The following is a 16,410-nucleotide window of genomic DNA, read 5'->3' as shown; positions in this document are numbered from 1 at the left end:
AAAAAAATATTATAAGTATTACAAAGGGTATTACATATGTATCTTTTTTTTTCCCCGCCCTTGACAATCCCCTGGCCCCCCCCCCCCCCCCGTGTCTTATGTCCATTGGTTATGCTTGTATGCATGCATACAAGTCCTTCGGTTGATCTCTTACTCCCCTCCCTTCTGCCCCCCAACCCTCTCTGGCCTTCCCACTGCAGTTTGACAATCAGTTTGAGGCAGCTCTGCCTCTGTATCTATTATTGTTCAAAAGTTTGTAATGGTCTTTATTATCCATGAATGAGTGAGATCATGTGGTATTTTTCCTTCATTGACTGGCTTATTTCACTTAGCATAATGCTCTCCAGCTCCATCCATGCCGTTGCAAATTGTAAGAGTTCCTTCTTTTTTACAGCAGCATAGTATTCCATCGTGTAGATGTACCACAGTTTTCTAATCCATTCATCTACTGATGGGCACTTAGGCTGTTTCCAGATCTTAGCTATGGTGAATTGTGCTGCTATGAACATATGGGTGCACATATCCTTTCTGATTGGTGTTTCTGGTTTCTTGGGATATATTCCTAGAAGTGGGATCACAGGGTCAAATGGGAGTTCCATTTCCAGTTTTTTGAGGAAACTCCATACTGTCTTCCATAGTGGCTGCACCAGTCTGCATTCCCACCAGCAGTGCACAAGTGTTCCTTTTTCTCCACATCCTCTCCAGCACTTGTCGTTTGTTGATTTGTTGATGATAGCCATTCTGACAGGTGTGAGATGGTACCTCATTGTTGTTTTGATTTGCATCTCTCGGATGATTAGTGACTTTGAGCATGTTTTCATATGTCTCTTGGCTTTCTGAATGTCCTCTTTTGAAAGGTGTCTATTTAGATCCTTTGCCCATTTTTTGATTGGATTGTTTATCTTCTTTTTGTTAAGTTGTATGAGTTCCCTATAAATTTTGGAGATTAGGCCCTTATCAGATATGACGTTGGCAAATATGTTTTCCCACGCAGTGGGTTTTCTTGTTGTTTTGTTGATGGTTTCTTTTGCTGTGCAGAAGCTTTTTATTTTGATGTAGTCCCATTTGTTCATTTTCTCTTTAGTTTCAACTGCCCTAGGAGCTGTATCAGTGAAGAAATTGCTTTGGCATATGTCTGAGATTTTGTTGCCTTTGGATTCTTCTAGAATTTTTATGGTTTCCTGTCGTACATTTAAGTCCTTTATCCATTTTGAGTTTATTCTTGTGTATGGTGTAAGTTGGTGGTCTAGTTTCATTTTCTTGCATATATCTGTCCAATTTTCCCAACACCATTTATTGAAGAGACTATCTTGGCTCCATTGTATGTTCTTGCCTCCTTTGTCAAATATTAATTGAGCATATTGGTTCGGGCTAATTTCTGGACTCTCTATTCTATTCCACTGATCTATATGTCTGTTCTTGTGCCAGTACCAGGCAGTTTTGAGAACAGTGGCTTTGTAATACAGCTTGATATCTGGCATTGAGATCCCACCTACTTTGTTCTTTCTCAGGATCGCTGCAGCTATTCGGGGTCTTTTTTTATTCCAGATGAATTTTTGGAGAGTTCGTTCTAGATCTTTGAAGTAGGCCATTGGTATTTTAATGGGAAGTGCGTTGAATTTATAGATTGCTTTGGGTAGTATGGACATTTTAATGATGTTGATTCTACCAATCCAAGAACATGGTATGTTCTTCCATCTCTTTATGTCTTCCTCTATCTCTTTTTTCAACGTCCTGTAGTTTTCTGAGTAGAGGTCTTTTACCTCTTTAGTTAAGTTTATTCCTAGGTAGCTTAATTTTTTTGGTGCGATGGTAAATGGGATTGTTTTTATAATCTCTCTTTCTGAAAGTTCACTATTGGTGTATAGAAATGCCTCAGATTTCTTGGCATTAATTTTGTATCCTGCTACTTTGCCAAATTCATGTATTAAGTCTAGTAGTTTTTTGATGGAGTCTCTAGGGTTTTGTATGTATAATATCATGTCGTCTGCAAATAAGGACAGTTTTACTTCCTCTTTTCCAATTTGGATGCCTTTTATTTCTTCTTCTTGTCTAATTGCAATGGCTAATACTTCCAGGACTATGTTGAACAGGAGTGGTGAGAGTGGGCATCCTTGTCTTGTTCCTGTTCTTAGGGGAAATGGTGTTAGTTTTTGTCCATTGAGTATGATGTTGGCTGTGGGTTTGTCATATATGGCTTTTATTATGTTGAGGTATGATCCTTCTATTCCCACCTTGCTGAGAGTTTTTATCAAAAATGGGTGTTGGATTTTGTCGAATGCTTTTTCTGCATCAATTGATATGACCATGTGGTTTTTTTCTTTCAATTTGTTTATGTGATGTATTACGTTTATTGATTTACGGATGTTGTACCATCCTTGCATCCCTGGGATAAATCCTACTTGGTCATGGTGTATGATCTTTCTGATGTACTGTTGGATCCGATTTGCTAAGATTTTGTTGAGGATTTTGGCATCTATGTTCATGAGGGATATTGGCCTGTAATTCTCTTTCATTGTGTTGTCTTTACCTGGTTTTGGTATTAGGGTGATGCTGGCTTCATAGAATGAGCTTGGAAGTGTTCCTTCCTCTTGAATTTTTTGTAGTAGTCTGAGGAGGGTAGGTTTTAGTTCTTCCTTGAATGTTTGGTAAAACTCCCCTGTGAAGCCGTCTGGTCCTGGGCTTTTGTTTGCTGGGAGCTTTTTGATGACTGCTTCAATTTCTTCCATAGTTATTGGCCTATTGAGATTTTTAGATTCTTCCTGATTGAGTTTTGGAATGTTGTATTTTTCTAGGAATTTGTCCATTTCCTCCAGGTTGTCTAGTTTGTTGGAGTAGAGCTGTCCATAGTATTTTTTAACAATCATTTGTATTTCTGTGGGGTCTGTTGTTATTTCGCCTCTATTGTTTCTGATTTTGTTTATTTGGGTCCTCTCTCTTTGCTTCTTGGTGAGCCTGGCTAGAGGTTTGTCAATCTTGTTTATCCTTTCCATGGTGTTTTTTATTGCAGCTATATCACTCTTCATTTCGTCTTGATTCTTACATAAGTTGTTGATTTTTTTCATCCACCTGGTTTCTGTACTGTGACCCTTATTCTGAATTCTTTTTCTGACATATTGCATGCCTCCTTTTCACTTAGCTGCTTTTCTGGTGATTCTCATTTTCTTTGCTCTGGGGGTTTCTTTGTCTTTCCATTTTTGGTCTCACTGAAGAATTTAGGTGTTGAGTCGTGCAGGTGCTGCTCCTCAGGAGGCAGCAGCTCCTCAGGCGGCAGCTGTTCCTTGGGTGTTTGCAGCTGCAGCTGCTCCCTATTTATTGGTGGTCCTATGATGTATGCTGCTCACAGGAGTGGTGGCTCCTCTGGCTGGCTGGGGCAGGCTGCTCGCACAGTTGCTGCATCTTGGACAGGGGCAGTCTGCTCACAAGGCTGCTGCTCCTTGGATGGGGCAGGCTATGCAGGGCTGCTGCTCCTCGTATGGGAGCAGGGAGATCACATGGTTGCTGCTCCTCAGACGGGCGTGGGCTGCTCGCATGGCTGTTGCCTCTCATATGGGGGCAGGCTGCTCACGGGGCTGTTGCTCCTCGGATGGGGGTGGGCTCCTCACATGGTTGCTTCTCACATGGTTGCAGTGCCCTGTGCTAAAGCTTTGGGCCAGCCAGTGTGGAGCGTGCTTTGGAACTCACAGGAGCCCACACCCTGGGTGGCTGGATTCTTGGTGACCATGGGACCACAGCTGAGCCAGCAGGTCCCTGGCAGGGGTGTTATCTGAGAGCACCCTAGGTAGAGGTGAGGCTGGGCTCCCAGTCTCAGCAGCTCTTCCCTTAAAAAATGTGCAGCCTCTGTGGAAGTTCTGGCCACTCTGGGACTGTTTGCAATGGTAGCAGAGGTTGCCTGGTTAGGCGAGTATGGTCAGCCTGCCTCCAAAGTCTTGAGGGATCTAACTGTGCCACACACACACACACACACACACACACACACACACACACACACACACACACACACACACACACACACACACACACACACACACACACACACACACACACACACACACACACACACACACACACACACACCACCATACTTCCACACACTCCTCTTTTGCTCCCTCACTCACTTACACTCTCTCCCTCACTGCCACCTTCTTCCTGCCTCTGTAGTTGGGTCTGAAGTGTTATTGACTCGGTCATGGATGGAGTCTCCTCTCCGGGTGTCTGGTTATGTGGCTCACTCTCTACCACATTGGCCTAATAGGATAAAATTCACCTCGACAAGACATGACACAAAGGGAACAAAACATGAATGTACTCATGACACCAATAACCTCAATATAGGTGACCACCAGAGAAAAGAGAATTAGGGGAGAGAAAAGAGAGCACAAGTGATATCAAAGAGATAAAAAATGGTATGAGATAAAAGGAAAAGAAGAAAAAGGAAGGAAAATGAAAAAAAATATATATGGGGAGAAAATGCCAGAGTACAAACAGATAATCCAACACATACAAACACCAAATACCCAGTAAAGAGGGTGGGAGCAGAATCTTATACAGAAAGTAAGGTTAAGGAATTAGATGAATATGCAGAAGACCTCAATTCACTATAGAGGAATGGGTGGATAAGAAGAAAGAGAAAGAGAAGAAAAAATAATAAAAAATAATTTTAAAAAATAGGATAAAATTAAAAATTAGAATGATGAAAAATAATGCAAAAAGAAATAGTAAATAAAGCAACAAATAAAAAAGAAAAATAAAGAAAAAAGAGATAACAAAATAATAATAAAGTAAAATAAAATAAAAATAAAAATGAGGGCTGGTTTAAAATCCCACTTATCTGTACTGTCGGCTGTTTCTCAGTTTCCTGTTGCTGGGACTGAAGGTCTCTCTTTAGGCCAGTCCCTGTGGGATCTTAGGGACTATTCAGATTATTTTTTGTATCCTTTGTACCACTCAAGGTGTAGCCTGGGTGTGGCTATATTGGTTCCCTGGAGACTGCAGGGAGGGGCTATCTCTTCAGGAGAAAATGGATGCCTAGGTCCGACACATCAAGTATGACTCAGTGCCAGACTTGCGGCCACCTGTCCCCTACCCTCTCCTCTCCCTGGCTTCTCCCCAGACTCCACACTGCACCTCCTCCTGAACCTCAGCCATGGGTGAGTGTCTGTATTCGAAAGGTCCTAAGAACTAGGTTCAATGAACAAAAGCAAAGACCAAAAAGGGGAAAGAGCTGTACCACTGCAAGCCCCTCTATCCCCAGCACGGTGTGGCTTGGGCAGCGGTCCAGGCTGCCCCCTCTCTGCTCAGTCTCTCTTGGCTGTGAACCCAGATCTAGAATCCCCTGCCACCAGCAGTCCTGTGGACCTCCTTTCCACAGTCAGACACTACACCTGTCCCAAGGTGCCATGTGGTTTCCCTCTCACCCTCTGGGCTTAGAGGTCTTGCAGTTCTCTCCAGCCAAGATCCTTGATTTTACCATTCTCCAGGTGTCCTGTGTCCTTCCCAGCTGCAAACTGGCTCACCAGCTGTGTCTACTTTGCCAATTCTGGGTGGATGTTATTCTATTTATTTGCTAATTCTTTCTGCTCCAGGACAAGGCTTGGGACATTTCTGTCTATTCTGCCACCATTTTTTTCTTTCCTTTAAGCATTTCTTGCAGTTCTGGTTTGGTGGTGATAAACTCCTTTAGTTGTTTGTTGTTTTTGTTTGTTTGTCTTGGAAGCTCTTTATTTCACGATCTATTTTAAATTATAGCCTTGCTAGATATAGTAATCTGGTTTTAATTCCTTGCTTTCCATTATCTTGAGTACTTCATGCCATTCCCTTCTAGCCTGTAGAATTTCTGACGAGTAATCAGGTGTCAGCCTTAAGGAAGCTTCTTTGTAGGTAACAGTTTGCTTTTCTCTTGCTGTCTCTAAGAGTCTCCTTTTGTCTTTAGTTTGTGGCTTTTTAACTATGATGTTTCTAGGTGTGGGCCTGTTTGGGTTCTTCTTGCTTGGGACTCTTTGTGCCTCTAGAAGTTGAGTGACTTTTTCCTTCACCAAGTTACAGAAGGTTTCTGGCATTTCTTCAAACATGGACTCTCTCTCTCTCTCTCTCTCTCTCTCTCTCCTTTACTCACTTTATTTCTCTTCTGGCACTCCTATGATAGGAATATTGTTATGTTTCATGATGTCCCACAGCTCCCTTGAGCTGTCTTCCTATTCTTCCTATTTTTTTTCTTTTTATGGCTTCTCTGATTGTTTTTTTCTTTCTACCCGGTCTTCTAATTCCCTGATCTGATCCTTGACTTCCCCTAATCTGTTGTGTATTCCTTCCACTGTGTTCTTTATTAGTGCTATGTCATTCTGCATAGTTACTATATCTTTTCTCATGCTGTTGACCATTATTGCCATCATTAATCTGAACTCTATGTCTGATAATTATCTTAACTCAATTTCATTTAGCTCATCTTCTGGGGAATTTTCTTGCGTTCATTTGAGCCTTATTATTTTGGCTCTCCATTTTGGCTGCCTGTTTGGGTTTGTGTCTGTGTATTAGGTAGATCTGCTATGCCTCCCAATCTCTCATGCAGGACAGTGTCAGATACTGTTTATTACTGTCCCTGAGTACCCTGTTTGAGCTATCAGAAATCCACAGCTTGTGGTTTCCTCTGCTGGATCTGGGTGCCTTTGGAAAGGGCCAATATGTGAACCAAAGTCTGCTTTTCCTAGCCCTGGGCCCCAAATTATTTCAGGTTAAGTCTCAAAGCCTCCAGAGATCCACCTCTGCCTGCATTCTGATTGTATTCAGTCTTGATTAACCTCAGGCTATTGACCACAGGGTCTGGTGAGGGATTTTCCAACAGGGTGGGGTAATTGTTTCTGCCTGAATGCTGATTGTTATTCTCAGTCTCTTAAAGGGCCTCAGAATCTCCACATGGTGGGGCAATGGGCTTTTCAATAGGATGGGCTACTGCCTTCTCCCCAGGTAAAAAAACACCTGGATAGCAAAGGTCCTTGGGAGAAAGATGTCCTCCATAATGTGAGGGAATGACTCAGTACAAGAAACCAGGATATCAGCATTCTGAGTTCTAACACCAGATCTCCCAAATCTGGCTGCTGCTCACACAGCTCCAATCTACTCTACCCTCACTCTGATGGATCTCAAGGTGAGTGGCTACATAGGAAATTTTGTATGTTGGCCCTTCAAGAGTGTGCCTGTATTTCCAGCTGTATCTCCATGGCAGATAGCAACCCTGTTGCTTTTTACAGCCAGATGTTATGTGGGCACCTTTCTCCATTTTGGTAAGGCTGGGGAGCCCAGATTTGGGTTTAGACCTCAGAGTTCTCATTGGGAACCCCCCACAGCTGAGATATACCTCCGGAAGTTCAGCTGCTCTCTCTGGGAGCCTCACCAGCCCTATCACACTGCTGTACTTCCTACCATTCTCTATGTGGTCTCCACTCTCTGTCCTTGGTTATCAGGGTTTTCTGCAGCTAGTCTTCAGTTGATTATTCAGGATGGTTTTTCTGTATTTTAGTTGTAATTCCAGTTTGTTCCTAGGAGCCTATTAATGTAGCATCCACTTACTCTGCTGCCATTTTGGATTCTCTAACACTAATTACATTTTAACTTTAAACAGAGATTGTCACATTCCAACTAGTTGCTTATCCTCTCCACCACCATCTTCCCATTGCATTTCCAAGGGTTTGTCATAGACTTTTCCCATGATAATGCATTCTTTATGACACAAAACAGCAATTACATTATTTTATGGAAATCTCCATATTTCATAAAGTTTTTTGGCAAAGCCATTGAAAGTTCTTTAAAAAGAAAGTGTGCCTTAGCCAATGTATTTTGGATGAATAGTTGGCAAAATTGACTGTAGAACCTCCTATAGAAATTATTTTAAAATGCAGACTTTTGTTTTCTTTTCCAGTCTCATTAAATCAGAATCTTGATCTTGGCTGGTGTTGCTCAGTGGTTGAGCATTGACCTATGAACCAGAAGGTCATGGTTTGATTCCTGGTCAAGGCATATGCCCGGGATGTTGGCTCAGTCCACAGTGTGTGGTGTGTAGGAGGCAGCCGATCAATGATTCTGTCATCATTGATGTTTCTATCTCTCTCTCCCTCTCTTTTCCTCTCTGAAATAAATTTTAAAATATTTTAAAAATCATAATCTTGAGAATTGAGCCTGGAAATTTATATTTCTAATAATCTCTTTAAAGATCATAAGCAGCCATTTTATATCTAGCTACATAATTTAGAACATATAGACATAATATAAATTTAAAAAATATAAACATCAAAAATATTATTCACTGAGATTATCTACATTTGAATGAATTTGTAAGATCATTAAGTCATCTAACTAAGTCTTGAAAGACTGGTCAATTTTATGGCAAATTATGAATCCTGTAGTGGTGGAAGGGGAAAGATATGCCTTGTTCCAGAGAATGGGGTTCTGCTGCGCAAGTGGAAAGACATAGCAAAGGATCCTGGATAGCAGGATGAGGGCACTGTGTACCTGGATGAAACTCATAGCTTACAGTAGACTCTCACAGAGAAGGATATCCATTTAATTTGCATCAGACACCATATACCATCGAGAAAGTCCCCACAGAAATGCTTTAGCACATTCTATGGGAGCTTGCTGCTGAAGACTAAATGAGTAGGGAAAACCAAAATATTTTAGTGATCACAAAAACATTACTTGTTATTTGTAGAGCACCTTTTTTTTTCTTCAATCTACTTAAGTACATATGTTTTTACTTAGGTCTCACAATAGTCCAGTAAGAAAAGAGTTGTAATCAGTGTTATTTTTGAAATAAAGAACTCCTAAATAAACAGCCCTGAAAGAGTTATTAATCTTCTCAATGTCATGCACCTAAGTCACTGACAGGTTGAAGATTAAATGGGGCATTGTAAACAGCACATCCCATTTACTATCCTGGACTCAGTGGGGAGAAGAAATCCTGTGGTTTCCTTTGTCTTCTTTATATGTATCTTTTTTTATTGCCTTTTTTATCCCCTCTATTTGGAAAAGTAAAAGTATTTTACCAAATCAGATAACTTTAGAACTAGAGATAAAATCAATTCCTTCATTGACATTGCTCCAGAATATATTTATATATGTTATAATAAAAAATGATGACATCATTGTATCTTTACTAGTTGTTTCTATTAACCTTCTTTTAAATCTTCTTATAGTGAAGTAATGGTACTCTACTATGTTGTTGGCTCTAGATTTTCTATTAAATTATGAAAGTATTTTCTGGCTATATGTATCAACAAATAAGCTGAATGAGGTAACAATTCTAAATGTAAGGCATGATAAGCTAGCTATAGGTCTGTGGTCAGTGTGTGGCTCTCTCCCTTTGCTGACTAGAACTTCAGGTTGATAGATATTTGCCTTTTCTTAACAATTCCTGTGTTAGATGTTACACAAAGGACTCCTTGGCATGATAAACGTAGATGAGACTATTATCTTGCTTTAGATGTCAGACCATTAGGTGTCACCTCCTTCATGAGAGATTAAATTATTAAGGAAATGTGGACTCTTTTATTGATATATTCTCAAAGAAATAGCTTCTGATTATATATAGACATGTAAAAATAATGTTTCACATATTGATTTATAAATGTGTATAAAATCACTATAAAATCAGGTCTCATTCCTAAACAAAAGTCATTTTTAATATTAATAACTAATGTTTGCCATTGCACAATATAAATATTCTAAAGTATACCTTATGCTGACATAGTTTTTTAAATTTTTTAAATGACACTGTCATGTACTTTTCCTAGGTTGCCTCTGCTCATTCTATTACCCATTCATACATAATTGCTGAACATAACATACTAAAAACAATACTGATAAGGAACTCAGAAAGCTAGAATTTTGACTAAGACTTTGTGATGGTATCACCCAAAGTTCATATATTTTATTTGACCCAGAATCACTTACATTGTGAAGCTGATAAGTGCTCAAATTTCTCTGAACTTTGTTCTTCAAAGTTTTACAAATTGAGACACTGTGTTCTATGATACTTATTGCCTAATAATAAGTTTTAGAAGAGCATCTGTTTACTTACTACAAAATTTAAATTTGGGAAAAACAATTTGCTCCTTATTCCATTGAGAAACCTGGTGATATAGCATCAGAGAAAACTAACCATCAGCTACATGTATGCAATAAGACATCCATTAGGATTTTTTTTTAAATCTCAGATCCAGTTTATAAAAGAAACAGATTACACTTTGATTAAAAAAATGTTGTCAGTGGTATTTCTAGCTGTAAAGGAGGTTTCCAAATTAGGTCACCTATTTTTTTTATTAAATACATAAAGGAACTATATATCAAATCTAATGCACATGGCCTGTAGACTAAAGCTCAGAGATCTTGGCCTATATAGTACTGACCTGGTAAGCTGCCTTTTCACTACAGTTTTGGTTTCACTTCTATCTAACATTGTTATTTCTCCTTTCGTGGCATTCCTCTTGTGCTTTGTTTTCATTTAATTTTTCAAATTTGCATAACATGATATCATATTAGTAAAACAAAAAACAAAAAAAGACATAAACACCTATTCTGAGTAAGAGAAAACAAAACACACACACACACACACACACACACACACACACACACACACAAACACACACACACATGAAACAAAACAAAACAAAACAAAAAGAACAAAAATCCCTGGCCAATTTGGAGCACTGTCCCATGCATGGGAAGGTTGCAGGTTCTATTTCAGGTCAGGGTACATACATACCTAGGTTGCAGTTTTGATACCCGGTCAGGGCGGGTACAAGAGCAAACCAATCAATGTTTTCTCTCATCTCTCTCTCTCTCTCTCTCTCTCTCTCTCTCATCTCTCTCTAAGATCAATGACAATATATTCTTAGGTGAGGAATTTTTTTTTAAAGTAAAAAAGGAGTAAGAGATATTTTGAACATTGCAATCTACCGCTAACCCTACAAGCAATATACAGATGGCTGCCACCTTATAAATAAAGTCAACCTCAAGTAATCACCACCTACTACAACACCTGATATTCCATATTTGAAAAATAAATGCCTTTGGGTAGCATATTCTTCATACTTTAACTGTTCTTTATTAAAATAAAATGTTCCTGGGAATAGAAATATTTTGATTCTTTTTTTTATTGTTTTATTGTTTTATTGCTTAAAGTATTACAAAGGGTATTACATACGTGTCCCCCTTTTTTCCCCACCCTTCACAATCCCCTGGCCTCCCCTACCCCCCAGTGTCTTATGTCTATTGGTTATGCTTATATGCATGCATACAAGTCCTTCGGTTGATCTCTTACCCCCCTACAGGATTTCTTAAGTTTATTTCTTCCTTTAAGGGTATACCTGCATTTCTACTCTATAATCTCCACTGAGCAGATGGTCTCAGCAGACAGTGCGGAGTCCCTATAACCTCATCCAGGAATCTAGCGAGCTGACACCCACCAAGAATCCCTGGAAGGCATGGGAAATAGCAGCACAGATGTCCAGAAAAGCCCTGTCAGGAGCTACAAGGATCCCCAAAGTTATTTTTGCAGCAAACGCCTACACTGAAGGCAAGGGAAGATTCAGATGCAAGTTACAGCCCTACAGGACCCTGGGCCACACAGCCTGGCTGCAGGCAGCTCTGAGGGTGTCCCTCCCTGCTTCCCTGGGCTCAGCGGGCACACTCAGTGGCATGTGTGCTCAATGTTCCCAGGGACAGGCTTCCGTTTCCCTGCTTGCTCCTGGGTCTGGCCCTGCAAGGTACTCCATAAAAGTTAAAAAATGAATGGGCACAAAAGCCACAGATAACAGTGCAGGAAAAAAAAACAGGTAAAATCCTAAATCTGTCCTGTTGGGATGCAGATAACTTTCTTCATTAAAGGTAATCCCAAACCTTTAAAAGATACAATAAACACATCTTGCATTATTTCCTCTGACATTAGGTAGAGCCCCCATCACTACCAAATCCTCTTACCACAGTCGCAGGGTGCCTCCGGCGATGACAGAAGTCCTCTGGGCTGCTGGGGCTTGAAGGAAGGTCACCCAGCCCCCTGAGAAGGAGTCAGGGGCAGGCAGCAGAGCTAGACTGCAGGGAGATGGAGCCGTTGGCATCTCCCTGGCACCCAGCGCCCTCCCTTTCTTGTTGTTTTGTTGATGGTTTCTTTTGCTGTGCAGAAGCTTTTTATTTTGATGTAGTCCCATTTGTTCATTTTCTTTTTTAGCTTCAAGAGAAATATTTTGATTCTTTATTGCCTACATAAGTGCAGTAGGATGAATTACTAAACTACTCATTTGAAAGTAAAACACTTTAGAAATAGGACATGGATTAGCACTTAGAGTTGAGGTAGAGGTCATCACAGAAGAGTTGCTTATGTGAGGTTCTACTTTTATGGATCTCATTTCTGTGAAATATTTTTAAATTTCTTTCATGTACATAACTATGAGTTAGAATCTTCTAGAACCTGACAGGCAATATTTTCTAATCCTGGATATTAAAAATCAGATAAGAAGTACATCTACAGAAAATGTCTGAGGTCATCTAATTACTGTAATCCTTCCTAAATAATACTTGTGCCAATAAATCAGTGACATACCATACTTTCTGTCAGGAGATATGCTTACTCATAATGATACCTGGTAGCACACACTTATAACTGTTGTCATTGCAATTCAATTTGCTGTGCTGTACAAGTGAGAGAGATTGAAATGTATTTATTCACTCATTTATTCCACATTTATTGAGAGTTTATGATGCTCCAAGGTACTGAGGTAAAAAAAGGATAAACAAATAGATATGGTCCTAACTTTTGGAGCTTACAATTTAGAAAAGAAAGATATTGAACAAATAGAAATGTGATTGATGTTATGAAAGAGAATTCATCATACACTCACTTATATATCCTTTGAATAAACATTTATTGTTTATATATGTACTATCTATGGTATTTGGGATGCAAATATTAATAAAATGCAGTTCTCTATATTAAGGAGTTTGTATTATGCTCTGGCAGTGGTACAGGCAAATGAAGAAAATATTGTAATTTAGGGCATTGTACCTATCAATATGGAAGCGCATGGAGGGTCATACCTGTAATTCAGAAATGATGAGAGTGTGAAGATTGTGAAGGGAATTTTCATGAAAGAGGCAACATATAAGGTGAGTGCTAGGAAATCAGCAGAATTAAATAATGGAAAGAAGTGAAGACAGCTCAACAACTTAATAGGAAGAGGATGATCACTTGCAAGTTAACACAAAGGTGATAGGAAAAATAATGCAGCTACTGTGTTCTAGCTATTAATAGAAAGTTATAATCATGTAACAAGTAGGTAAATGAAAAACTTGTATATCTCTTAACCATATGCAATCCATTGACTTACAATGTATCACCATATAAAATACAACACCAAATATCATAACTATAACATGAACAATGCAAATAGTATCAAAATTTCATGATAGGCTAAAGTGAGAAAGCATTCATGTTCTAATGCAGTGTTTACAGTCACATATGTGCAAAATCAATTTCATCAGCACTGAATTACACTTAAAAATGTTAAGATGGTAAATTTGTTTTGTGTATTTTACCAGAAAAAGGACAACAAAGGAAAGTAATCAATCCTACTAAGATTGACATCCTGAGTCTTAATTCTGCTTTATTTTATAACTTCAAACAAGTCATTTAATCTTTCTACATTTCATATTTTTCCATCTGTAAAAGTTAACTGCTATACCTCTCTACCTCATCTAGCTGTGACTTATGTGAAAATGCTTTGTGAATTTTGCAAGTAAGACACTATGCAAATTCAAGATCACATTATCATCTAGATATAAAAATCTATCAAGCTTAACACTGTATAATACAAGTAGGCTTAATTACTGTTATATTTGATCTATACTTATTTTTATAATGAATAGTTTGCACATATGCTATAATCTTATACATTCTAAAATGAAAATACAAATCTCTACTACAAAAATGAATAAAACATAAATTTAAAATATTCTAGGCATATTTAAAACTTTACTCAGGTAAAGTTTCTATATTTGACCAACTGTTTTTTTTTAAAATATATTTTATTGATTTTTTACAGAGAGGAAGGGAGAGAGATAGAGAGTTAGAAACATTGATGAGAGAGAAACATCGATCAGCTGCCTCCTGCACATCTCCTATTGGGGATGTGCCCACAACCCAGGTACATGCCCTTGGCCGGAATTGAACCTGGGACCTTTCCATCCGCAGGCCGACGCTCTATCCACTGAGCCAAACCGGTTTCGGCTTGACCAACTATTTTTTATTTGTTATCACCGTGTCATCAGTTGTACCACTAATTAAATTGGATTCATTTATCAAAGGCTCCTTATTTAGTAAAGATTAATATTAAATATCTACTTTATACATTATTATCCCAATAGTACTATTCTTAAGAGTTTTTGGTTTAATGTGGTATATCCAAAAAATAAATATTATTTAGCCTTAAAAGGAAGAAAATTTTGGAATATCTTGCAACATGGATGGACTTTAAGGATATTATGCTAAGTCAAATAGGCCAATCACAAAAGAACATGATTCCACTTATACAGTGGGGCCTTGACTTACGAGTTTAATTCGTTCTGAGACCGAGCTCATTAAGGAGCTTGTTAAGGAGCTCGTTAACTCAAATTACTCTATCAACTCAATGCAAAAAATCAGCCGAGAGACAGCTGGTATCTCAAAAAACTCGTTAGTCGAGACATTCGTAAGTCAAGGCCCCACTGTATTATGTATGTAGTCAAATTCATTGAGACCTAAAGTAAAATGATGATTGCCAGGGACTAGAGGAGAGGAAATTGGGGAGTTGTTTTTAATGGGTATAGAGTTTCAGTTGGGAAAGATGAAAATGATTTGGGCAACAATGTATATGTATTTAACTCTACTGGACTGTACATTTATTTTATTTTTTAAAATCATGTTAGGTGTTTATTGAGAAGGCTAGCCAACCAAAAAGACAGGGTACTTACAAGCATCAAATCCTGCCTTCAGCAAGGTGTAGAGGACAGGATTATAAAGGGGAAGGGGCTAGAGTGAGGAATGAAAAAAAAAAAATATATATATATATATATATATGCAAAAGAAAAACAGTACGCTGTGCTACGGGGGGACTTATAATAAAATAGCTAGAGCAACTGAATTAATCTGAAAATAATCATATTATTTTAAATCTTAGAACACATATACTTATGTGAATAGGGGGTTAAGTTTCTTACATATGAAGTAGAGGCTCAGTGTATGAAATTCGTACACAGGTAGCATCCCTAGTGGCTGCCAGCTGCCAGCTGGGGCCTCCCTTCCCCTGCTGCCAGCTGGCAGATGGAGTACTTCCTTTGTTCTGTGCTGCCCCCTGATGGACAGGGCACATCATAGTGAGCAATCGAACTCCTGGTCAGTTGAAATCCTGAGGGGACACTTGCATATTAGGCTTTTATATAGATAGAAAAGAGGCCTGGTGCATGAAATTCGTGCACAGGGAGGTCCCCTCAGTCCAGCCTGCACCCTCTCCAATCCAGAACCCCTTAGGTGATGTCTGACTGGCAGTCAGACATCCCTCTCAAAATCTGGGACCATTGGCTCCTAACTGCTCACTGGCCTGCCTGCCTGATCACCCCTAACCACCTCTGCCTGCTGGCCTGATCACCCCTAACTGCCCCCCTGCCAGTCTGGTTGCCCCCAAATAACCCCCTGCCGACCTGGTCGCCCCACACAGTCTGCTGTTCAGTTGTTTGGTCGTCCCTCACTAACCCCCCTGCAGGCCTGGTCACCTCACGTAGCCAGCTGTTCAGTCGTTATTGTTACTGTGACGGCATCCTGGACAATTTGCATATTCCTCTATTATTAGTATAGGTAAGGGTTAAGTTTTTCTTAAAGTTTCTTTTTCAAGGCCTGTGGACTGTACATTTAAAAGTGATTAAGATGGTAAATTTTATATGTATTTCACCACAACTGAACATATTTTAAAAATATAAATTTTGTAAAGAGTATTCGATTTATTCTCCTACACTGAACAAGTTTTCCTAATCTTCCTATATAATGGTCTCACTTCTATTTTAATCTGGGAAATTACATTTAAAAATCTAAGCATTCAAATCATGTGGCCTACTTATTAGAATAACAACCAATTATCATATACTAGTGGCCGGGTGCATGGAATTCATGCACAGGGGGGTGGTGTCCCTCAGCCTGGCCTGCACCCTCTCCAATCTGAGACCCCTCGCAGGATGTCCTACTGCTGGTTTACAGGGATTGGGCCTAAACCGGCAGTTGAACATCCATCTCACAATCCGGGTCTACTTGCTCCTAACCACTCACCTGCCTGCCTGCCTGCCTGATTCCCCCTAACCACTCTGCCTGCCGGCCTGCTTGCCCCCAACAGCACC

General features: G+C 39.4%; 1 protein-coding gene across 1 annotated transcript in view; it reads right to left on the bottom strand.

Annotated features, from left to right (window-relative positions):
* LOC102259412 (protein Wiz-like) overlaps positions 1-16,410 on the bottom strand; it is a 40,847-nt gene that overhangs the window by 4,908 nt on the left and 19,529 nt on the right.

This window comes from Myotis brandtii, unplaced genomic scaffold, assembly GCF_000412655.1.
Source record: "Myotis brandtii unplaced genomic scaffold, ASM41265v1 scaffold3135, whole genome shotgun sequence".
In the NCBI taxonomy this organism is placed as follows: domain Eukaryota; kingdom Metazoa; phylum Chordata; class Mammalia; order Chiroptera; family Vespertilionidae; genus Myotis; species Myotis brandtii.
This window is presented reverse-complemented; position numbering and strand designations above follow the sequence as displayed.